General features: G+C 43.5%; 1 protein-coding gene and 1 long non-coding RNA gene across 8 annotated transcripts in view; both read left to right on the top strand.

The window, feature by feature from the left end:
• The first annotated feature begins 1,440 nt into the window (after positions 1-1,440).
• Positions 1,441-6,547, top strand: LOC108875779 (uncharacterized). Its single transcript, XR_001959919.2, has 2 exons — positions 1,441-2,584; positions 4,644-6,547. It is a non-coding gene; the product is annotated as an uncharacterized LOC108875779 (long non-coding RNA).
• Positions 6,548-6,978: 431 nt separating this feature from the next.
• Positions 6,979-24,760, top strand: part of raraa (retinoic acid receptor, alpha a) — a 136,772-nt gene continuing 118,990 nt past the window's right edge. For 3 of the 7 annotated variants that reach the window (XM_051066584.1, XM_018664881.2, XM_018664866.2), the window contains exons 1-2: positions 6,979-7,270; positions 23,570-23,639. The gene's annotated coding sequence lies outside the window, so the exon portion shown is untranslated. Of the gene's footprint in view, positions 7,271-23,569; positions 23,640-23,692; positions 23,709-24,760 lie in introns of those variants that run through there. The other 4 variants (XM_051066585.1, XM_018664905.2, XM_018664891.2 and 1 more) reach the window with 2 other exon arrangements.

The raw sequence follows: 24,760 nt of genomic DNA, 5'->3' as shown, positions 1-24,760 counted from the left end.
TGTAGTATGTAGTTTATGGTTGTTTTACATGCAGTAGGTTATGGAGCTGGTGATCCATACAAAAAGAGCGGACATTGTTGCCATGACCCGTGACAATCTCACTTTCTCCAAATTTCTCTTTCACTTCCCCTCTCTCTTTCTCTTTTCCTCCACATCATCCCCTCCATGGCATTCCAGTGACACCCTGGAGGCTAATTAAGCCTTAATTACATTTGTTGGAATTGATTTGTGATTTAGTCTTTCCTCTGTTGTTCCAGCTCATTGGCCCCCATAGAAATGTCATTAATGCACCATTATTTTCACGGGCGGTCTAATTAAAGGGACATACTCTCTGGGTTTCCTCTGATGAGATGCTGGGAAGGGGAACATGTTGGCGACTGGCACCCCCGATGATCCAAAATGGAAGACACAGCAGGAGGGAGAGAGTGTAACATAACCTTATGTGTGGATATAAAGGCGCTGTGCAGATGGAGGCTGCCAGGTGGTTAGTTTGGGAAGGATGTCTCAGTCATGTTGCGTGACATGACGTTATCATATTACTAATTTATCTGGTTTAGACGCTTAAGAAGTGAAGATATAATATTTTATTTTCATAACAGCTCCGGCAGCTTTAATGGAATAGTTCAACATTTTGATAAGGGCTCAGATTATCTTGCTGAGAGTTAGATAAGAAGAAAAGTATGACTCTCAAATATGAAACTACGGCAAAGATAAATAATAATTTTGATATTAGCTAGGCTATTAGCTTAGTCCCCAAGCTCATCAACTCCCAGCTCTACCTACATACTTAATGCACATCTTTTCATGCTCTTAGCAAAAAAGTGTATAAAAGTATTTCCCAAAATGTCAAACTACGTCTCGAGGATAACTCCTGACCTTAATGTCACAGTAACTGTGATCTTAGTTTTTGACATCCAGCACTTGGTGTTGAATGTTTTCTCCTGCATATTCTGTTTTCTCTACTACTAGATTACGAGAAAAGCGGATATTCGATGGGAAGAGGTGGAAATGAAAGACCCACAAAATATGACCTTATCAGCACATTTAGCCTAATCCCTTCTGGATGTGATCCTGCAGGCCTCAAAAACTTGCTCCATCTTAATGGCTGTCCTGAGTAACAGAGCATTAGAACACTTGCAACACAGTGCGGCAAAGGAAGCAAAAGTACGCTTGATTCCCTTTCAGAAATAAAAAGCAGAATTTGGAGTTGGCAGTTGTTTGTGCTTCTTTTAAAGCGCTGGTCTTTCCTTAGGGAGGCTTGTGGGAGGGAGGCAAAAAAAAAAGGGAGAGGGGGGTTTTGCGGTGCATTCACATGTGGAAGCTCAAAGCAGTAACAATCTTTCCCAGCCTGCTCTGGCCTCATATGGCCTATGGTATCCTGCTAAGAGCCTCATAGCACAAGACTAAGACTATTCCCTATCTATCTGTCTCTCTCTGGCTGCTCCCCTTTCTTTTTCTTTGCATGCTCACCAACTTGCTGCCAGAGTGACTGCCTGCCACTCTCCTCTGCCCTCGATTTTTAGCGCAGTTCTATCAGTTGTCTGCATGTACCCTTTCTGTCTGTTATGATTGTGTATAATGAGACTCAGTCCAAAATGCTGGCTGGCAGGCTGAAGGGCGTGTTGGACAACTGCTTCACAGTTGGCTAGGCTGGCGAGAGAGGGGGAAGCATAGAGGAGAAGGAGAGAGAGAAAAAGAGACTAAAAGGCAGAGGGAGGGAACGACAGAGCTGGAGATAGAGAAGGAGAACAGGGAATGGGGTCACTTGAGTTTGTTGCTCATAGGATATCAAGCGGCTCGCTCTCTCCACCCCGTTTAGTAGCCTGGCTCTTCTGTTACCTCCCTCCCCTATCTCATCAAAACCGCCATCTTTGGGAGGGTTACTACAACAACAATGTCCTTCATAAAATGATCCAGCAACCCCTGTTTTGAATCCTGGCTTAATCATACCACGTAAACAATGATGATGAAGTTCAAGTGAAGCATTAAGTAAGCTCACGTCTTGTATTTCTTTTATATGGCATTGGCTGAGCTAAGGCAGACGATATTAAATGCCCCAAGAGACGTTGCTGATACATGAGAAATGTTCTGCTTTGTTACAGGTTGCTTTGCAGGGGTGAAAAAAAAGCTCAAGAAAACAGTCTGTTGAGCAATGCAGAGAGAAGTTAACCATGTTGAGAATATGAATAGTCCCTCATAAAGGTGTTTTCCTTAACTTTGTCAGGTCCCTGCGATTGCTGAGTCATCTGGAAAAAGCAGTGCTCTCGCATTCTTTATTCTTGGGTAATGCAGCATAAGAGGACTTCCATTTTTAGCTTTATGGCAAATTACATTAAGCCACAGTCCAGTGAGCCCTAATGCTCTGAAAGTAACAAAAATCGACAGAGAGGGATAAAAGTTTTTTGATACTGCTCAGACTTTCTCCCGGCAAGGCCTCCTTTATACCTCCTCCCTGCCACTGAGCGGGAAAAGAATGGGTTAAACCTGTCTGCGGCCCACATCTGGGAATCATTTGAAACATTCCACAAGGCTTACCACATGTTTTCAGATGGACTAAATCCTGCGAAAGGCTCGGCTGTCAGAGGTTTGAAAAATCATCTTTTTTTTTCGCCAGGAGGGGAAAAAATGAGAAAGAGCAAATTAAACAGTATAATGGGTTTTCTCTCTTGCAGGTGAGATTAGGTAGGGATATGGGTGGGTTTGCAGGGCTGTCCCTGTGTGGCGGCCGCAGCAGTGATAGAAGTGGCAGTGCTGCTGTGTGTGTGAAAATGTGTCTGTTGCCCTGCATGTTGGTGGCATGTTATTCGAATGTGTTCTGAGTGAAAGCTGTTTCTTAACAGCCATTTACAGTTCAACGGAAGGAGGAGGCTTTGGAGCTTGGCTAACTGTTTCCATGCGACTGATACAATCTCATTGCCACTCTCTTTCCTTCCCTCACTCATTTCTTCTTTAGTCTTCACAACCTAGCGCCATAAAATGAACCAAAGTGAAAGCTATGTTGCCTTGCAGCGCGCCTGTCCATACACACTTAGGGAACACGGGTAGCACATTCATCTACTGGCAGTGTAGCTACTTTTAAGCACTAAAATTGTGTGATATCTTCATCTTATTGTGATATATCCAGAAAGGCTTTTATTAGTCTTTCCTTGAAGTGCTTTGCTTGATATTTTCACCATTATGCTCTACTATGGATGACAGGCTAGTAAAGGGGAGTCACAGAGTGCATGATGAATAGTTGGTTGCTGGGAGTTCCAAATAAATATGTGGCTTAAGAAGGCAGCAGTAGGCTGGATGGATTAAAAGTTGAGGGACTCTGGAGGGCAATTGACCACCAGGCCCTGGCACCTTCACAGTTCTCTCTCCTACACCAGGTCTCCGAAATGTATACCCAAGAAAGGCTGCTAGACTGCTGGCCTTTCTGATGTCAGGCCCCAGGGCTCTCAAGTTGCCCCTGGTGCTTTAGACGCCCCACTGTAATTGTCCACTGACATTTGGGGAAATGGAAATGTTTCTCTTGGGTGTGAGTGACACCCTATGCAGAGGAGCCCCCCCCCCCAATCTCTGCCACCCTCTTTTTCTCTTCATGGACCAGGACGTGACATGTGGTATGTGGCCCCATGCTGGGGGTGAAAGCATTCATCTGGCTGGCTAATGTTACCACACTTTGGAAATAGCACCAGACTTTCACACTGGACAGTAAATAGGCACCCGATGTTTAGAGGCGGAAACTGAGCACCTGCTCAGGGGGCTTGCCAGGTGCCTCCACTACAGTCCTGTAACAATAACCATCTACAGGGACTATTTTATGTCACGGTTTTCATAGGTGACAATCATGTGATGAAGGCTTCACTGTTAAGCCACTGAGAACGCTGTATGGTGAGGATGTACCTACTGCCAGCAGCCAGGTAGTTTAGCTTATCACCAAGACCAGAGACAGAGAGAAAGGTAACAAACATCATCAATTGAATCTCTGGCGAGTAACTACTCTAAGTCACGAACCAGTCCATTTCCAATACATTTACAATCTTAATGCTAAGCTAAGCTAACCAGCTGCTAGCAATTGGATAGGAGAAGTGAGAATAGCATATTTTTTTCATCTAACTCTCAGCATTACTATCATTACTAACAATAAACATAATTTTACGTAGTAGGGGTATTTGTGTTTGCTTTCCTACCCTGTTGATCGTCTCAGGACCCCTTAAGGTATCCTGACCCTGGGGTTGGGATTCACTGAAGTAAAGAATCTAGCTAGAGACCTCAGTAGTCAGTGGCAAATGCTCTAATAACCAAAAGCATATGCAAACATGCTGTGTGGATACTGCACTTAATCCTTCGTGTCAGTGTCCGGTTTGTCTGTCAGTCTTTGCCTTGAAGACTATGAAGGCAGCATTAGACATGTTGGATCTTCAAAGGGTTTCCAAACTCTGATTTTCTGCCTGTTCAGTATCCAGATACAAAGCTAATGCATTTGCTTTACAAGCTGCTGCGTTGATCCCGACATTCTGAAGGTTTACTTGCATACATGGAGGCTATGTAAAGCATTAAATGGAGCATGCATCACATGGCTTTTCACCTTGCTTGACATGTCTTTATGGCTGTACATTACTTGCTGAAATGCTGTCTATATCTGTATCTTTGAGTAGAGGGGAGCTACACTAGACTGGAAAGCCATTAAGATTCAGCTCCAGTAACTTCCAGTGTAAACCTGGCTACAAGTGGAGGATGCAGCTGGGCTGAGGAGACCCCAGAGGCCTTACGATCCAACCTAGAGATATGTCGAGGAAACCCAACGCTACACAATACAAATCCCCGCACTGGAGTTGAGTAAACGAGGGCGAGGCTACCCAGTCTACATGAACACATGCGATATGCACGCATGCTGGGCCCCAGTTCCACCTGTCAAAAGTCAGTGAAATAAGACAGCTCCATCTCTTCAACCAATTTGTTATGACAGCAAATATTTCCACCAGTACATGCTTTTAGCATTTGACGACTCCCTCAGTCCATGGTTGCTCGCATGCCTGTGTGTCCCATGTCATGACCCACCCCCCCCACCCCCCAGCACTGCATTCCTCACTTGTGTGGTGATGTGTGACAACTGACACAGCTTAGTGCCACTCACAGCTTTTGTATAAGAAAGCCTTAAAGGCAGTGGGGGGAAACAAGGAGCGTACTGTCACTCGCACTCTCTCTGTAGCGGTGTCAGTGCTCCCAGGAAAAGATGAAAAGCAACCAAGAAGGTAACGTAGAGGCAAAGTATGTCACTAGCTGTCTTTGGCCTTTTGTCCAATCATATGGGACAAGGGGTTTCACATCTACCACCTGTCACAAAATGTTGCTTTCTGGGGCGGAAAGCTATTGAGTGTAGCTGCTATATCTGAGAGACAGGGGAAAACCTGAGCATTTCCCCTGGCACACAAATCCCTTGCACGCAAACACGCTCACAAATGCATACACCTCTTCGCACCTGTATGCACACACTCATAAACACGCACTTGAGTATACATGGGAATATGAGGGCTGCAAATAACAGTTATTTTAATTATTAACTGACTTATTGTGTATGTTAATTATTCATTGCCACCACTTAATTTACAGTTGACTGACCAGTAAATATACAAGTCCATATGTGTGCATGCACACAGAAAACAGAACCCTTATTATTAGTTATGTCTTGGGTAATTGATTACATATTACTGAAACAATTGGTACCATATAACTTGCCCCAGCTGTTAAAACAGCTAGCCAACTGTTATCTGAGGGCTAATTTTCACATGCAGTTCCTATTCAGACACAACTAAAAACATGCACACAGTTACGATATCCACCACTGAAAAGAGTAATAACATAAAGACATACATCCCATATTACATATTGCAGGTTTATCAACATGTAGATTACAGAAATGCTTACAAACTAGACTGTGTGTAATATAAAAAACTGAATTATATAAAAATAAAATGCAGTCTGTGAGCATACAGTCAGGTTGCTCCTAGACACATGTATAATTTGGCTTTCCAGCTACTGATGGAGCTGCAGCCCTTGGTGGTGGCTTTAATAGAAAGAGCTGACTGCCCAAATGCAGTGTGACAAAAGGGTACAGTCTGTGATGGAAGATATTTTAGAGGCTTTAATGGTGTTCTCAGCAGGATGGGGAGGCATAGTCACGCAATGGAGGAGGGGCCAGATTGTTTAAAATTTTATACAAAAAAATACACATTTGAATATCTAAAGATTCTTTTCCAGAGTCTGATGAGGTTGAGTTGGTATTTTGTCCAGAACTTTAACACTTAAATAGGGAAAGCACTGTAAGGAAACCCAGAATTTCCATAAGATTTTCCTGTAAGGCCTAAGGTCTATTTAAGATTTGACTTTAGGGGTTAAGCTATTACTATTACAACAGCTGAAAATGTATTGAGCACATTCTTACCTCTAAATATTTACAGTATGTAATTAATTGTGTGATGAATGCATGGTTGTTCTTGAAAGAATTCTCTCTTACTCCTGGAAAAAATAAAAGGAATTTTTCATCTGTGTTTTGCCAAAATTCCTCACATTTCGAGGCTTGTGTAAAATTTTGTATTGCATTTTTGCTGTGTTTTTCTTTGGCTTGCAACACTCCCTTTTGCAAACGTGTGTTTGGTCACATTACTTTTAAAATATACACTGTTACATAATCACACATTCACTGGAGACCCCACTGAATTTGACCTCACATTAAAGGTTAAGGTTGTTCTTTTGCAACACAAACTAACCCTTTGGCTGCCAGACTGATAACAGATACGGGTTCTGTGCATATCAGTGAAACCTAAATGAGCTGAAAGGATGAGACGCACTTAATAAAAGAAATTAAACCGAACGCTATGCTTTTCTTGATGCCGCACATCATTTCAGCAGAGCAGAGAGCACATCTGGAGGGAGCAGGACATCCACTTTTGAGGACTGGCCCCCATAAAAGGAAAGGGGCGGGTTCAGGGCTGGTGTTGGATTTCACAGCCAGAGAACGTGACTGCAATGGTTGCCTTTGACAAAGCCGTGCCAAACTTGTCTGCTCTCTGAAAGCGGCTCGCCGCCTCTCACCTACGGTTTGCCGGGAGTGGGGGGAGGGAGGGGGCTAATTTCCCTTAACGCTCGTGAGAGCCACCGTTTGGAGATTTGCGAGTCGGATAGAAAACTTTGAAAAGAGTACCACTGCGGAGAAATACAGCTGCGCGACTGAACTTCCACCAGCAGCCCGAGGGGACCGGGAGGAGGAGTCAACAGGTCCCAGGTATTACCATCCACTTGTCATTGACAGCATGTCAACATTTGACAGCATGCCTCCAGGTCTCAGCCTGCATAGGAGGTTAACCGGGTACCGTATTAAACTGTAGCCCTTTTCACCTGGAGGATTTTTTGAATGCGTCATGGTTGGCCACGGTCATGGTGTGCACGAGTGTTACAGGTTTTTTTTAACGCCGTTCATTGACAGAAACGGGCTGAATAACTTGAGTCCGAAACTCCTGTCAAGTTGGTGATTCATGGCCACTTCAGCATCCGGTTGCATTGTAAAAAGAAACTAGCTAATTGTGTTGAGCGGCATTACATTCAATGGTTACGACGTCTGTTGGGGCAGCTAGCATGCAAAGCTAACGCTCCTCTGCTCCTCGGTGCAGCTTGTAAAGATACTGTTTGGGACGTATTATAGGGCTGACAGTTACCTTGAGTCAATTAACTAAACCAACCTGCTAACCATCTTAGCTTGGTGCTGATATGTGGAGTGCAGACCATGCAATGCTGCGTGTCTGAGCGCGTGTATCCACTCCGACGAGAGCTAGTTTGTTTTTGCAGCGTCAGGACAGCGGAATGTGGAGAAATATGTATCTCTTTTCACACCGCGCTCTTTGGAGGTCAGCCCTGCTTCGTTGCGGGATACTTTAGGCTGAAGTTTGCTCGAGTGCACGATACACTTTGCTGTTGATACCGATCATATCAAGGTCCCCGCTTCCTCCCCTCCGTGTGCTGTAAAGTGGATGAACAGCTCGCAGAGGGGGCAACCACAGCCTGCATTCTTCTGATGTGCTCTAATAGAGAGCTGGAAACCTGATGACCCGAGACGCACATGCATTCCTCTGTCGCATAAACGACAAAAACTGAAGCCTTTAAGTACCACTGCGAACTGACAAGACATCTCAACCAATTTGTTAGCACCCCTGATTAACCCCCTGTCAAGATAATGTGCCAATTTAAGGTGTCTGGATCTCAGCAAATTAAATGTCAGCACCGTGTTACAGTATTTCAGTTACATACCCTGCAGCATCACAGACCTGCACTGTTGTCTTGTAAAATGTTGTCTTGTAAAACCACAGATTACAGTGCTTATTACCCTCCATGTAAGTCTGTAACAGGTACTTTGTAGAAGTTCCCTTTTGTTTGTCTAATCCATTTAGTCGGTGCACTTAATGTATTTGGCAAAGCGTGATTTGTTGAATGATATTTTATGATACTACAGATTTAATGAGGCCTCAGTCAGCTTTAACTGATATTGGCTGCTGTGCAGTTTGTTGTGTTGGGGTGGGGCTAGAGGAAAAAGATGCCCTTTCCTGTGAAAACCTGTGACATTCAGAGAAGATGCATTAGAGGCCAAGTCACTCAGTGGGAAATTTGGTGTTTCTCAGGGTTTTCCCACCCTGTCACCTCCTCTCTTGGTGTGATTCACAGTTAAAGGTTGTGCCATCACCATAATTGGGTGGGCATGGGCTAAATGCAAGATCGTTTACCTGCCAGCAAAACTGTCACATATGATAATAAGTTTGATAATAACCTTTAGATGTTTGTTTTAACTGTTTTAATCTGCTGTCCAGCCGTCTTGTGATGGCCATCACTGCTTTCTAAAAATATAATTTGTCACAGTGGTAGGAATGGGATTATTTGAAAGGTATGATGTTGACATTCATAAGTAAATCTCATAGTAATTTAAGATCTAATGTAGTGAGAGAGGTTTGGAGAAATTATGTCCTCAAATCACTCTCCGCAGCAGCTCTAGTCACATGTTTTTTTTAATGCTGCCTCCTCACAGCGCATAAAGGAAATTTTTGAATAGTGTTTTTGCAACAAAATATATTCAAAACTGAAGAGTGTGGAAATGATGAATGTGTTTTCCTAGATGTGAAGCTGCCTGGTGTTGTTTGTAAAAATGCAGTGGCATTCTGTTACGTACCAGAGGGCGAGAGTTTTCTGTGACACAGTCGAACCTCCTATGATAGGCGTCAACGGGAAGTTGGTTCTCTCCTCGTGTGAATGGTGCCAGTTAAAGGCCTTTGCACGCCTCGGTCTCACATTGTGTTAAATGTGTCATCATTGTGGAAGGCGGTGGCACACTTGCTTTGCCCCCTCATATCTCCCGCCCCCTCACCATGTCCCTCTCCTTCCTCTGCAGATTGTAAAGTTGAGCGTGAATGACACTGGAGAGGAAATTTTTTTCTTCTTTGTTCTTTAAAAACTGAGTAATGGTGAGTCAGTAGCTCTTAGCTTTGTCAGTTTTGTTTGTCACGTTTTATTCACTTTTTTCCCCTCATCACTTGGTAAAAAATGACTTTGACCACCAGATAGATGACAATGAGTTATTAAATGTAGGATTGTTTGCGCAGGAAATTTGAAAGCTGATTCTGCTTTTCTGTTTTTCTATTGTATTCAATATGTATCTCCAAATTGTACTTTGTTTTACTTCTCTGTGGAGTAATGATGTAGAACTAAAATCAACTTTGTATGTAGAAGGTCACCTATTGTCATACTGTGTGGCAAGTTAAAAAGTGAGTGCAGTTTTCCCATCTCAGATTACCATCAGGTGTGTATAGATGGTGTCATCCATACAGCTCAGTAGGTTCACATTTTGAATCATGCAAATTGATCTCCGTCACAAGATAGTATCAGAAATAGCACACAAATCCCCAATAGTAGGAAGTGTAAGTGCAGATTTAGCCAGCTTTGTAATACATATATATATATATATATATATATATATATATATATATATATATATATATATATAGGAGGAACCATTTTGAGACAAGACTGTGGATAAGTTTGGCATTGGACCTAACTTTCACTGAAAAAGTCTTCAGTGTTTCAGGTAGTTTGGTTTGGTCTGTAGTGGTCTATACACAGCTCCGCCACAGCAGCCTGCTCCCTTCTTGTTGATGAGCCAGTCTGACTCACGAGGCAGCACAAACTCATCAGGGGCTGACAGATGAGACATGCTCCCCACAATGGCAGGGCACCCGGAGTTGTCACCCAGCGCTTGCTTAACGGTAAACACCTCTACCCAGTCACACCCACACTCTGTCAGTAGTTAGCTCTGTTTCTAGGGTAAGAAGTGCTTAAAGTGAAAACCGCCTTGCAGAGTTTCACTTGCTATAGGAAAATAGGAAAAAAACAATAGGTTATGTTTTTAGAATTTCTTTCAATGTGTACATATACATGCTACCAGTTTACTAATGTTGCCAATAAGAGTCATTGGCCCTATTACAGAAACAGTGCAGGTTTACACTAATAAAACCAGTCTTGACCTAAATGAAATAGGCCCCAACTCTGTCAGAATAAGGAGAAATAAATTGGGATATTACAGTGGTTTGGCCGTCGTGCCCAATGACGTAGTCATTGCCTTAGGGACTGGGGCGAGTGTGGGAAAAGCAGGAGAGAAGAAGGGTGGGAGCCGATACCAGGAGAGTGTAGCCGAAGCCGAGTGGGATTTTTATTCTTTTTTGGAGGGGGAGTGGATCTGCTGTGATGTTGGGATGTGGGAGCTCCACTCACGTCGGCCGGCGGCAGTTAGACAGGCCTGCTTTTGCATACTGATTCTCTTTCCACTGCTCTCCATGCAACAAACTGTCCTGCATGGCCTTGCCAGCCATGTGATGGTTAACCATCCCCTCCCGCTCTTCTCTTTCACACCTCCTCCTTTTATTCCTCTTTTTATGGCTTTGATGGTATTAAATAATCTTTACGTGTCAGAGTGCACAGCTCCCAGTGTTCATGTCGGGAGAGCGAGAGAGCAATTAGGTCAGAGTGGTAGAATAACTTGGTTTCATCCCAGCCTTAAAGCGGCAGGGTACCTCACTTCAACTCGCGCTTTATATTCACCTCAAAGCTTCAGAGTGAGATTTTTCAAAGAGGTCCAAGGCCAGTGGGGTTATCAAAGCACTCAGAGAGAGAGAACTTTATATCTCTCCGTTTATAGTCTCATAATAAAATGTCCCAGAATGGATCATCAGTTGTGATATTTTAGGTTTCTCACTATGTTAATTTGCCTGAAGAATCAGGCCACGTTTGTCTCCTTTTTTCCTAATGAGGCTGAGCTAAAGACCCATATAACCTATTATCCTGGTTATTGATTTGGGATATGTTTCAAGCCACAGATTGTTTTGGTAGACCTCGAAATTATTGACATATTTATCTGCAGATGTTGTATAGATTTTTTTTAGATTTTTTTTAGACAAGCAGACCTACAAAATCACACAGAACAATAATAAATTGAAAGCCTTGTGTTTCTGTTTGTCGTTTCTGTTTCACATGATCTACGTTGTAAAGTTTCCCATAGCCTGTTGTCCCATGTTTGAGATTGCATTTCTACCATTTGGCATGTGAGCATTCTGGCCCATGTCACAGCATTTCATTGCCCTCGTCACAGAGTTTCATACTATTTTCCACACTCATTTTGTACCTTGGCTTTTTATGAAAGTGTCTCTGCCCGGTCGGACAGTCCCCCGGCGTGACGGCTGACATTTCCAGTGAAAGAGCCCTATTGTTGGGTCTTAATCCCCCTCCACCCTCCTCTCCATAAAACAATGGTATCAATTGCTTCCACTGAGTACATCCACAGCTCTGAGTGAGAGACAGGCTGGCCGGGCCTGCTAGCTAGCCTGCCAGCCGTCCTACCAGGCAGCCAGGCCGACCTCTTCGTTCCCAGTGATAGCTCTGTGCTCAAGCCCACAGATTCCTCTTCAGGCATCTGCGCTAATATTATCTCTGTAGCATGAGAACAAGCCCTTGATCGTGGCTGCACTGCCACCTTGTAAATGCACAAATAATGGCTTGTGTATATATTTATTTTCCCGGGGAGACAGTGGAGCAGACCGGTGGCTTCGACACACCCCCATCCCCCACCTTCTTAATGAATGGCCTCCATTCTATTTTCCTTCATTTTCCCCAGGACACTGCCATTAACTTTGACAGATGATATGTTCTTTCACTGAAACAGTGATCCTGAGCGCACTGTCACTGGAAATTGGATTCGCACACCCACCCCTTGGCTCCTTGCCTTTTCTCCATCTCTCCTTTTCTCTCCGTCCTCCTTTTTCCTGTTGCTCTCTCTCTGTCTGCACTGGGGGACATGCTGTTAATATTACTTTTAGTGCTGCACTGTACAGCTGAGCTGCCAAGTTAACCCTGTGCTGCCATGAGTCAGACAGCTAGCCAGATAGCCGGTCACTTACACAGATGTCTGATTAGCCAATATGTCCTTAAGCGCTCCTTGATAATACCAGTACACTGAGCCAAGTGTGTGTCTGTAGTCAGTTATGACAATGTAGTTATTTTTGTCCAGAATAACAAAACCTTGCATTCTCATATTTACCCTGTTGACATCTTTTTTTAAGTAGTTTAAAGCTTGCCCATCCTGGGGGAGACAAAAAGGTCAGACTTGTCACACTGGATGGCTCCAGATAATTGCAGTAATAACTCACAACTAATGGTTATTTGTTTAGTAAAGTAGTTGAAATGTCTATGAAAAGAGTCCAAGTTGACGTCATCAAATGCGTTGGTTTGTCTGGCCTACAGTTCAAAATTCAAAGATGTTCAGTTTACAATGATTAAAAAATAGAGAAAAGCAGAAAATACTCACATTGCAACCTGAGAATAATTAGTTGTTTTGCTAGAGAAAATGACTTGAACAGTAAAATAATTATCAAACAAATCCGCTGAACTGCTCTCCATCATACCAGATCTCATCTTCCTGATTAAGACACTTGACAGGTTCTGTGTCAGCTTTAGGGAACAATCCATGTGAGTCTCCTGTGCTGTGGCCATGTCCAGTGTCAAAGCACTACAAAACCAAAGCATCTTAACACCGATTTCAGTGGAACAAATCCTCTCTATTGTGCCTCCTGTGTGGGCGTATGTGGCAGTTGACAGTGTATTACCCAGCTGCTGTGGTTGCAGCTGCTTGCACATTAGCCTGAGTTGCTGGGCCACATTTATCAGTGTGATGTGAACACCACGGTGGAGAGATAATGGTCCTGAACAAAGATGATACAACTCTTGCTGATGCTGCTGCTAGCTTGAAGAGCTAGCTGGTCGTAAGCGGCTCGGCTCATAGCATCGTTATCGTACTGCTCTGCTGCTGTGGCTTTTGCCCGCCAAGTCTATGTATCTAGTGAGCCGCTGCTACTTATTCTGTCTCCATTGGCTGTCATCACAGTGCAGCCAGACACAGTGAAGAGCCATCCCACCAAATCACTGTCATGCTGAAATGTTGCAGTACAGAGCCTGTTAGATTACTGGATTCCTGTCTTTGCAGAGGGTGGAGTGGGCGTCAAGGTAAAATTACCCCCCAAAATAGTGCAGCAGAAGATGATTATGGGCTAATTACATTTACCTTTCTGCAGGTTTATAAAGCACAAATTAATCTTCTGTGTCTTGTTCCTAAAAAAAGCTTGAGAAATATTTTTTGGGTTTGTGGTTTACACATTCAGAGAATAAGCTGCATGTACAGTTCATGTATTTGTGAGGAAAGGATCTCAGAAATGCACCCAGCAAACTAGATCTCAGCCTGCACATATTTTCCAGCAACAAGGCATAACACATAGATGTAAATGATACTCTTTGAGTCAGTGAGACTGGGAGACACTATCAATAATGGTGGATCCTTTGATTGGCTTTGTGCTTCATTTCGTGTCAACATAATTTCCATTTTTCTTGTTTTTTTGTGTCGCAGTAATAATTCTGTAATATGGCACACCAGGCAGCATATGGCTGCCATTTATGATCAACAGCCTCTGCAGAGAGGTGACTTGAATATGCAAATGTCTGCATGCTAATGGAGTAGTAATGTAATGAAGTACGTTGTATATGGCCAATAATGAGCTCTGGTTATTGAGTGTTGATGGCTTCTCCTCGGCCTTTGTTGTTTCACAAGCTGCAGCTTTCTTGTTTGTTCTTCATGACACACAGACACACCATCACCCCAAACATGCATATGCACACATACACAACACAGACTTAGATACATGAACATTGTATTCTCATTGATTCATGGCATTGGGTGAAAAGCATATTGATAAATACCTGGAATACTTGCCCATTGAAATTGTGAAACTAAATTGGCCAGAACTGAGACAGATGCGGCGCAGTAAATTAAACAAGCAATCTTCTCTGTTGGGTGACAGCACAATGGTGATTAGGGTTTCATGTGAGCTGCCCTACATTATTTATGGCTGTACTGTGGGCTGCCTGCAGTTGAATAGACCCACAGTCCATTGACTGGGCACATTACAGGAGGCTGACTCGTAGGGAGGGGGGGGGGTTAAAAATGGCTTTATTTCCTCTCGAGGAGGTCCATTTTCATCTAAATGAAGGTGGAAGCCCCAAGCGTGTTGTTTCCAGGCTCTGCGTGTGTGAAATGTGTTGACTGTGTTCCAGGAGGCTTCTCTGCACAGCTCTGCTCTGTGTTCCAGGGTGATTTCTGCAGAACCTCCCATTTGTCCACATCAACCATTCCTAGGTTTCTTAGTCACTGCCTACTCAACTTTGTGCCCATTGCCAATTCACAATTTTTGTTTACAGTTGCACTTACGCATGTCTGTTTGGCCCTAGATGTAATTTAATATTGAGTATCTGATTCTGTATTTGCATTTTCCTACATAATACAGTAGATAAGATGTGCTGAATCACTTTGCATTAAGAAAACACAGCCTGCATCACTGCTTTCCTTTGATAGTTTCCTATGATAGTTTTGGGTCTGTATTGTTTTGTATGGTATCCACGGAGAAAAACTGTGGGAGGAAGGTTTGGACAAGATCTAGATATCCACAGCATGAACAAGATAAACCACAAGTGACATTGCTCACTAATCCTGTGTCTGTTTGGAAAACATTGATGTTGACTGGTTAATTGCTTATTTGTTCACACTGCCTTGCAGTTTGCTTATTTGCAATTTTGTGCTGTGCATTAAGGACGAGATTCCAGGAGTGCAAAGGATTATGACAAACAAAGGACCGGAAAGAGATTGAGCTTTATATAATACATTAAAAAATGCCTCCATGGCCTCAATCCCCATCTTGCAGATCACCCTGGGACACACCTTGTTTAAGATAGCTGTAACCACAAGCTTTGGTTTTTACTGCAACAAAACATCAAAGACAGAGTGGATGATGCTAAATCTACCCAACCTGTTTGAAGACTTCTACATCAATACCACTGTTCTGATAACTGTGAACCCATTCAATATGTTACTGATTTTGCTTTTATTCCAATATCTACGCACAATGATATTAATTAGTTTATCTACCACTATTAGTTTCTCTGTGGTTATTATGTTGAAACCAGCATCAAGCATGACAGGATGTGGTTGTTAATATAAAAAAAAAAGATCCAGTACAAGTAGTAAGAAATGAAAATTCATGTTGAATGGTTTGTGCTGTATCTGTTGCATGTCAAGTCCCTGTGGCAAACAGTGGCCCTGTGATTTTTTCAACACTCAAGGACTATAAGAGTGATATGGATGTGACTCAAAGATTGCATTGTCCAACCTCCTTGAGAGAGATAGAGGATGTGGAAGGCATATACAAGTACATTCCTACTGTATATGGCCTTAACAAGCATGTTTTATCCACATCAACACCTTTGTCAGTTCGATAAACAGGCTACTGAAAATTATTATGAGAAAAAAATCTATTTAGACCTTGATGCGGATTCCAGTTGCTCTCTCTCTGTTTCCTTTCTAAAACTACACTGCTCCTCCATCGCTAACAGCGTGGAGGTGACTGGTATGGTTCAGCAGTGAACACAGACAGCGGTGGAAGCAGGAATGTGAAAAATGAGGAGAAAACAGTTTGCAGAACATTTGGAGCTCTGCCCACTGTCACACCTATGCACATGTGAAAAGGCTGCTTCCTTGTCTTTTGATTCAGCGCTGTTCCCCAACATTACTGGGTTGCCTGAGGTGTTGAATGATTGTGTTCAGCTTAGTGTTTTGCTATTTAATCTTTTTTCAGCTTGTAGTGTTGTTGCATTCATCTGCCTGTTTAGCGGCAAAGTAGAAACAGGTGTGTATCATCTGAGCACAGTGTGAGCTCTGTCATGTTTGTCTTTTTTTGTTTATTATTGTGTCATCTTTGTATGCTTTTCTGTTGACTTACCTCGGCCCTCACTGGTCTCTAGTGAGAAGGTAGCAGCATGCTCCAAGGCTGAGGGTTTACATAGTTCATTTCAGTTCAACTCTTCAGCTCCTGTTTGAATGCCTGAAAATAACTTTTCACTGCATTTGGACCACGCAAACGTGCTTTGAGTGATTTGCTCAAGCGACTCCAGAGCTCGTGTTTGCAACTGAAAACTGTTAATTGTCTCGTGCGCGTTGGAGTTGTGGGATATAAAAATGGAATGCCATCTCTAATTTGTGTTTTGTTTGTGCATTTCACTTCGCGTAGTATCAATGTAGATTTTCTGCCCATGCACAAGTTATGAAATGCCTGACAAGAAGGCTATGTTTGTTTTATATGTGAAATTAACTGCCATCTTCACTTTGATGGATGTCTGTTGCGTGAGTGTGTCCTAATTGTCCTTCCGCACAACAGCGTATTTTCATTCTCGCTTGGCCTCAGGCCCAGGATACCCACTCAGACTCCGGTCCACTTGTCCGGAGCACCAAAACAATGCTGAGCTGCCGTGCTTCTTCACAGAGCCACTGTCGGACAGTCCCCTGGGGGTGGGGTGTTTTCTGATAAGTCTGTGCCAAATCTGGTCCCTGCACTCAATTGCTCCTTTGTCATTTTCTCCATGTGAATGTCAGTGTGGCTGAGCTGTGGCTCCATGGATTCCCTGCGTTCAGATACCTTGCATGTCTTTCATCAGGACTTAGACAGTGCTGCTTGCCTCCCCCACAACCACAACCGCAGGCCCCTCATCCTCCAACCATTGTTTTCCTATTGAGTGAAACTTACTTTTTACCTTCTCTCATGAAGCATGAAATACAAGCTTTTATATTGGCATTGGCAGGTATTTAAACTTCTGATCTGATCCAGGCTGTGCTCATTAAATCTTCAAAATGATGTAACGTTTCGCTGCCGCTGCTGTGTGCCAGCATGGCATGTTTTTCCACTTAAGGATTCCAATATTTGTCTCTGTCATAAACACATAGCATCTGGTTGCCAGTAGTGGGCCCAGCCTTCATTTGGACTTTGACATCGAAATGTGGCTGAATTCTTCAGAGAGAAGCCTCCTGGCTTCTCATTTAGCAGCTTGCATAGGTATGATAAATGTTACTAATCACCTATTGACCCAAGAGGTCAAGCCTTTGCTCTGTTGCCCATCACCCTCCTCCCTCCCGCTGTCTTCTCTCTGCCTCTGTACTCCATGGATAGCCTTTATCTTGCTCAGGCAATAGTTTTTCCTCTCTAGCACTGCTTGTCCACCAACCGATACTGGGCAACACAACTATACACTTTCCTTGTTTGCAGTCAAGTGTGAGATCTCCCTCCTCCCCCTTTAGATTTATCTATCCAAAAATATCTTTTATTTGGCCTTGTGGCCTCTGAAATACATTTATGTTTTGAATGTGATTAGATACAGTGAGCTAGAACAGATATGCTTTCCTCCCTCTGTTCTCAGCTTTAGTTATGACCTTTGCACTTCTAATATCACAGCCAGTTTTTAGGACCTTACTGAGGAGATAAGTAAATAGAAGAAAGTGTGAGATTATCTGGGAAATAATCTTCTGAAAGAAATGAATTTGGTTGAAATACCAAGGAGAGGGAGGGAGCTGGAAATGTGCATGCACGCACACAAACACACACACACACACACACACACACACACAGTAGTATCTGTGCTGGATGGGGTTTCTGTTCAGCTTTTTTTTTCACACTGGCAGTGTAAAGAATCGAAGAGGAGCTTTTGTTCTTTTGAAAATCCACCTGATAATGTCGGTAGCTGGCTCCTTGCCTGAGCTGGTTGGATTTAAAAGATGGAAAAAAAAAAGAAAACTCCCAGTCTCCAGTGCCCGGCTCAGTGTTACACACTTTACACACCCAACACAGTGGCCCAGATTTTCTACAGTCCCCCAGTGAAACAGCTCTTGTGTTTGGAGCCTTTAGAAATGGATGGCGAATTTCATTTTCAAGGGAGAACCCTTAGAGTTGAAGAGTGCAGCGCAGGTAGGAATAATAATGCTGGCAACACAATAATGGCATCAGCATGATGCTAAGTTTTCTGGGTTCACAAATAGGCTCTCACTCCATCCTCTTCCCCCTTCCGACTTCAGTGTTCCACACGAGACTGATTGAGCCATTTCGTATTGCTAAGCTGCGTGAAGAGTGCTACTTTTATAATGAAAGAATACTGCTAAATCAAGGCTTGACAAATCTACTTTCTCCATGTCCCCACATTGAGGGTTGGTGGATTAGGCTCTAATTTTAGTGCCACTTATCTCTTCAGCTGCTTTTAAGAATTAGTTCCAAATAATGGAAAAGTGTGAAAAATGTGAAGGGTTTTTGGGGGTTGGATGGGAGGGAGGTGGGAGTTGGGTATTGTTGGGGAGGCAAGGCTGTGAAAAAGAGATTGTCTAGTCGCAGTGAGGGCCTTTGCATGAGAGTTCAAATTTACATACAAATCTGAAGAAGAAAAAAAGTGTTTGTGGCAGTTGAGCAGGAGGCAACTGTTAAACGGAAATCTTTGAGGAATTTTTCAATCGCCATCGTTCCCACCGCACTGTGTCTCAAGTGGCTTCATGAGATCACAAAGCCTGATGGAGTTTTCAAACAACCCCAGACCATGAAAAATTTAACACAACTTTTTTTCACCTTTCTCTCTCCCTCCCTTCCTCTCTTGTTCAGTTTTCCATAACAGAAACTTAGTGTTTGTTATTGAAGCCGAATGTGTGATGAATGAACAGTTAGTCAAAAAGCCACTGAGTGTTTGTTTCAGCAGTCTACTTACTGCAAGTCAGCACTAAGTTCATATAGTCTAAACAAAATCACTTTTCTAGACTTACTCTAATGTCACTAAGACCCTGGTAGTTTAGACCTTTCCATCTCACATATATTTGGCTACTGTGACACGTCATCAATACTAAACAACCATCAATACCTCACTGGAGGCAGTTGCATTTAAAACAATGGAGGACACAGCGTTGGTGTGCATTCAGCACTTTTGAATAGCCGTCAGCATATTGATTCTCCTTCAAGGTCGGCATCAATTCCTTTCTGCCCCGTCTTTTCTGTTTGTGACAGCGGAGGGCAAAAGCACGTTAAGAAAAAAACTCAAGCTCAATTGACTTGGGGAAGGGGAGACCCATTTAAAAAAAAAAAACTAACATGGCAGTTTCCACTCAGATTTGTTTCTCTGGGAGAGGAGCCCTTGTCGTTGCGGGCAGTGTTTGGGTGTGATTATGTAATCCATCAGGGTATTACCATGAAGGGGGGAAGGGGAGAGTTTGGGTGGCGAGGGGTTGGAAGGTAATAGCGGTGCTACTGATGATCATCGTCTAGCAACTGCCCAAGGGCAGGAATGTTTTGTGCGCCGATGTGTCCGACAGGTGGCTAGGAGACGCTAATTGATTAATGATCAGGGTGATATATGAGCCCCCGCGGCCAGCCTAAACATAAAGGCTCAGAGCACCGGTGTCGCCCTAAATCATTTCCAACCAGGCCAGTAAACCCAAAACAGTTCCCTCATTAGCATATGAAAGACCAATCAGGAGGGGGACTGTGCCTTCCAAGCCCTTTGTGGACCGCCTATTGTCAACATCCTGAGCCTGAATTAACAGGCTAGCATTTTATGCCAGATGAATAATGACAACAAAGATGGTTTTATAATAAGGGTCACTCAGCACTAATGAATGATTAACATCACCACAATCTAAGCCTTTGATATTGTTAGGATTTTAACCCCTCTTCTGGCTTCGAGGAAAGCAACACTCACCCAGATGATTGCACTCACAAAAAAAAAAACTATTGTCTCCTGCACTGTATGAGCCGTAAACTGCTGTTATTTTACTACAGAGCATAAAATATTGTTATAAAACTCAAAGTTGAATGGATGTCTTTTCACCATGTGTTATACTATCTATAATTCCTTATACCTAGAGGTGAGATAATTTAGATTCTTTCTTTACATGGGTGTTTTTGCTCTGTACATCATGCAGCTGACGTATTTTCCATTCGACTGGTGTCAGATTCATCCTGAATGATTGAACATTAGTGGAATTCACCTGCCCCCAGATGATCATATATTGCACTTGGTGTTCCATATCACACTGTCACAGTGGATTAGTCTCTCTCAATCTCTCTCTCACTTCCTCTTCGTGTCTGTTTCTGTCTCTCTGAATCTCTCGCCATCTCTTCCTCTCACTCTCTGATTATTTACCATTCCACAGGGGGCCTTGCGTGACCCTCTTCATTGTTTTGTTTGGATGACTCTGAAGGACAATGGCAGTCTGGAGCCTTGGCCGGCACTCAGCGTGTGTGAATCTGCATCTTTCCATTGGGAGTGCTGTCCTCCGATGTCAAGAGAGGTTATGTGATCTATGTGTGACTGAAGGGGGTTTCCACCGCTGAGAGTCAGAGCCTCAAGGAAAGAGGGGTCTATATTGTGTGAATGCGTGTGTGTGTGTGTGTGCGTGCACGCGGCCGGTAGAATTTTATACAACCAAGCGAGTTAAAACAACACATTGTGTCTGTTTTAATGTGAGCTCATGACTCTCGCCGCAGGGCTGCCATTCCCCAGTAACCGCGCACTTGGAGACTGCTGGTCGTACCCTCAATCAGTTTTTTACACATTTGCACTGAGCAGCAGTGGAGGGGTGCTGCTGTCACAACAAGTAAGCGAACGTCCCAGGGCTGATGATTGATTTCACTTGAGAGTTGGACCGCCTCCCATCAAACCTTTTTAACCATCAGCACTTGAGCAACCTAAATCCCAGTCCCAGTTGCCAATTCTAGGCCATACATTGAAGATCGGGTGACCCTGCCGCATTATCCTTTCAGGCTCTCCACTTGGTGAGACTGTGGGTCTCTGAGCAATTGAGGCCTTCTAGGTGCAGTAAATTGGCTTCCATTTGGAAAGCAGATGGGCTCCAGCCGTGAGGGCCCCTTTTTCTCCTTGTGTGTATGTGTGTGTATTAAAGGTGAGTGTCTGCAGTGAATTGCTTTCACCCATCAGCAAAGATAAAGACGTGATTACCTCAGGCTACTCTTGTCCACTCTCATCAGTGTATAGGCTCCAGGCTTGCACATGAATGTGCACACACACACACACACACACTTCTATAGACACACATGGGTACATGTGCATAAACTCTGTCCTCATTTCCACCTACCTGCTCCGTCTCTAAATTAAGCTGTTCTTGGTCTAATAAAACCACAGCATTCAAAAACCAGTCAGATCCGCAACAGGAAGTGAAGCCTTGTAATGAGACAGGAAGTGAGATGAGGAGTCAGGGCGTGGGTCCAGGCCAGCAGAGTGACAGGTTGGAATGGATACCAGAGGGAGCAGCACAGAGCCAGAGTCTTACACAGTAAAGTGTTGTCAGCTGGAGTAACAAACATCATCTCATTATCAGGGTCATATAGTCGGCTCATTATATAGCGTGACATATTTGTTTATACCCTGTTGTTAATGTCATTTTGTAATATTAGACAACACAAATCTTGCGTAATATGCCTGCAGTGCATAGGTCTAGAGTTAAACTGATTTAAGGATTATGATTATGTGCATATGCACCTCTTGGCAGAGATGTGTCCTTGCATTTACTCTCCTACATTGTCATACAAACTAAATATGCACATTTAGCAGGAAGGTGAGCTTATAGCCAATGCATGTGAGCATCATTTACTAGCACAGCAACTCTAACAAAGCTTGTTTCAGTCATCTGGCAAACACTTTGTGTGAATCTGGAAATGGGATTCCTCATTAACATTGAAATTGTGGTTTGTACAGCAGCCAGTTGGAAGTCTGTCGCATGGAAAAGGAAACCAGTCTTTGTAGTAAAGACGAATGCATTATTTTTGTAAAAATGCTATATTTATGTCTCTGCTGTTTGACTGTCCTCGGGAGCTTGTGATAACAAATTAGTGTGAAATTCATTTGCTCCTTGTAAAATGGCACCAATGCTACTTGACCTGGAGGGAGGGGATTTTTTTCTATAATGGTATCATGACCCTTCTACAGACCAACCATTAGGAAAGCTGTCATGAAAGCTCTGTCCTGATATAACTTGCTGCTTTCTTTGTTAACTGAAATACAGAAATGTTCTTACTGTGACAAGTGCCTAGTGAAGTGAAATAAACTCAAACAGACCACAGTTTTAAATGTCACTGGTTTCTCTTGAACATGCTTTCGGAAAAATCTGGCCTGGTCTACAGTTCTACCATTTATGAGAGCTGGAGGGATCCTGTAGTCAGGATATGCTAAAAAAGAGATGGTCTCTGTTTTCCCCTCAAAGAGAAAGACAGGATAAACTCTATGCTTTTGAATGCTTTTGACACAAACCAATTTTCTATTCAAATATTATTGACCATGATTGTGCAGCTTGGCATTTCTGTTGAATCCATGAAATCCAACAAAGTGCCTTTTAACATGTGCAAACCACCATCCTGTAATTTTCATCCAGTTGTTTTTGGTTAAAAAACAGTCCCACAAAACATTTTCCATGCTCTCTTCAGCACAAAGGTGGCGTTTATCAGAGATCCTAAGAGCCATGTGACTCTTTCAATTTAGATCTGCAACCAGACATGTTGGTAAATACTTTTGATATTTTAGCAACGTGTGGAAACACGATGGCGTTGTTCACACGCTCGCTTCAAACCAATGACGCTAGATCCATGTCTGTGGCAGCCGCTCATCTATGCAGCTTTAGCCCTAGCTGTCCTTCAATGAAGAGATGACACGCCACTTTAGATTTGTCTCCATCTTGGCTATGAAGGCGCCTCTGTGTCCCTATTTGTGCATCAGGCTGAGGGGATTTCTAGGCCGCCACCTGATTCACATTGCTGTAATTGAGTTGTGGCCATAAGCACTACTGTGCCTGCCTGGGCCCTAGGTAATTCACACACCACAAAAGCACTGTTTTACTCCAGTTTTCACATGATGTCTGGAGCACAAATGCAGCGAGTGAGAAAGTGCAATCTATTGGAAAAGGGCGGGGAGATTACAGGCGGTATGAGAGTGAAGAAAGGAAAAAGAGTGTAAGAGTTTTCGTGTAGTGAAGCAGTTCTGTGCCAGAGAGGCTAGGGAGTCACTGAGTCTGCAGCACGTGGATAAGGACCACAAAGCTCTTGGTTTCAAATATCTTTCTCTCTCTTTCTTCCTCTTTCCTTAGAGCTTAGGAGCTGCAGTCGATTCAAGGGGAGATTTCCTTGGCCAAGGACAGGGAGATTGACGTTTTTGGGGTAAGCCCGAATTTGTCGCTCCTGTCAACTCTGGGTAATTGGACTTCTCCACACTCCACACTTGAGTCTGTGGGTACCAAACACCATCTTACTCTCTCTACAACTAGCATTGTTCCTCATCATGTGACTGTCATGTTGGGTTTGTGGTCATGTTAAGTGTATGGCTCATTATTGAGTGTTTTTCCCATGTGCCCCCCCCCCATGGTATATCTTCTGCTTTTCACAGCCTTCGTTAAGATTGCTTTTTGTGCTCGGCCGAATGTCTTTTCAAACCTGTTGGAATAATTTTCAAACACATGTATGCAGACACACATACACACACACACACACACTCTGTACTGTTTAGAGGAGGTACTGTATCTTGTGGCCTGCATGCCGCCAGTGGTAGGATCAAGTCTAATCCTGGGTCTGTTGCATCAGAGTTGGAGCTGGCAGCTGGGGAGATTTGCTCCGTCATGTTAAAGCGACAAAGACCAAACAAAAACAGCCGTTCATCATTAGGAACTGGCTTGAAGAACTTGGACCATCTCACAGTAAATATAAACTAATTTATTGGGTCTGATCATCTTACTGGTATCACTGCAAGACACTGTGGCAGCAGAAAGAATAGTACTATTCATTTTATTCTGTCATTTCCCTTTATTTCATTTCATGCTGTTTTGCCAGAATGTTGCTGTCATAATGACTGACAGAAAGGAGCTGAAGAGGTTGGTCAGTTCCTCTAGGCCAATCATAGCACCATGTCCCCAGGACTGAGGCAGAATTTGGCCTGTCCTGTCCTGTTTGGCCTTCCCCTGCCTGTACAAACTTGCGTTTTTCCTTTCCTTCCCTGCCCTGTCATGTCATGTCTTGTCCTGTCCTGTCCTGTCCTGTTCTGTCCTTTCTGTCCCTTCCTGGCCCCGGGGGAAGCTGATCTCTTCCCACAGAGGAACACCCACAACCCCATCCCCAACCCCGAACCCCAATACCAGCCTGCAAGCAAAAGCAAATAGGATGGTATGTGTACCAAGATCCCAGCCAAATACCCAGAAGTATGCAGACTCTCTCCACAAATCGCCTCCCTCACTGGATGGCCACACCAGAGAGGGTGTGTGTTTTTGTGCACAAACACATATTCACAC

This window comes from Lates calcarifer, linkage group LG23 (genome assembly GCF_001640805.2).
Source record: "Lates calcarifer isolate ASB-BC8 linkage group LG23, TLL_Latcal_v3, whole genome shotgun sequence".
Taxonomy (NCBI): Eukaryota; Metazoa; Chordata; class Actinopteri; family Centropomidae; genus Lates; species Lates calcarifer.
The sequence above is the reverse complement of the archived record's forward strand: the minus strand, read 5'-3'. Positions and strand labels throughout refer to the sequence as shown.